Here is a 982-nt window from a genome sequence, read left to right on the forward strand (position 1 = left end):
TCCACAATCTCCTCCTGCAAGGGCGTGGATCCTGAACGATATCGAGGATGTTCGAAACACCAACAAATAGATATTTACATCATACTGTACTTAATCCTTTAAGTTTGACACTATTTCTTATTTTTGTTACTATTTATGTTTTTTTTGTTACCAAAAATTCCAAGTAAATCTGGAAAGCTATATCTCTCTCACTCTTTGGAAAATAGAGGAAGAAATATTGTTGACATGGAATTTTAGGAAATGGAAAGATGTTTTACACAATTGTTCCATTGAGCTGTGATATGCATGTTGACCAGCTGTGAATCAAGATTACAAAGAATTATTCAAATGAATTTCACAAGAATTGCTTTATCTACAAAATGTTGTATACCGTCTGGATCTCTCTGATCAATGCTCTATCTTTTGAAGTTAATCAAATTAAAATACTCATGGTATAGAAATATGAAATAATAAAAGGGTTGATTACAAGCAGACATAATCAAATAATTTACCAAATACTGCACAGGAGTATCAGGAGGACCCAAATTAGACAAAGATGTAGTCATCAGGAGGAACCCAGATAGGATTTGGGTTTCGGCTGCAACTCCTCTTCCCGAAAACCCATCCATGTGCAACCAAGTTGACCTTACAAAAATGATTTGCAAGATTCACCCCTCCAAAGACGAAGAAAAAGAAAAAGTTATCACAAGTGTACATTTATAACATGAATTACAAGAACAGTAAAAAAAATGGTGGAAATACTGACCTTGCTGGTGGGATTTGAACTTGCATTTTTTTCATCATTGTGCCAGGGATTTTAGGTTAGAACACTAAAAGCTCAAAATCAACTTGATACCTCTGCCACCAAACATGGAAGGAGGTTATGTTTTCACCCCATCCTCTCTGTCTGTTTGTTACTTGCAAAGTCGAAAATTTTTCAAGTATATTGGTCAGTCGATTTTGTTATTCTGTCTGTCTGTCTGTCTGTTTGTATGTTTGTTTG

The sequence above is a fragment of the Eptatretus burgeri genome, chromosome 15 (genome assembly GCF_056783735.1).
Source record: "Eptatretus burgeri isolate ZD-2024b chromosome 15, Ebu_testis_v1, whole genome shotgun sequence".
NCBI classification, from domain to species: Eukaryota; Metazoa; Chordata; class Myxini; order Myxiniformes; family Myxinidae; genus Eptatretus; species Eptatretus burgeri.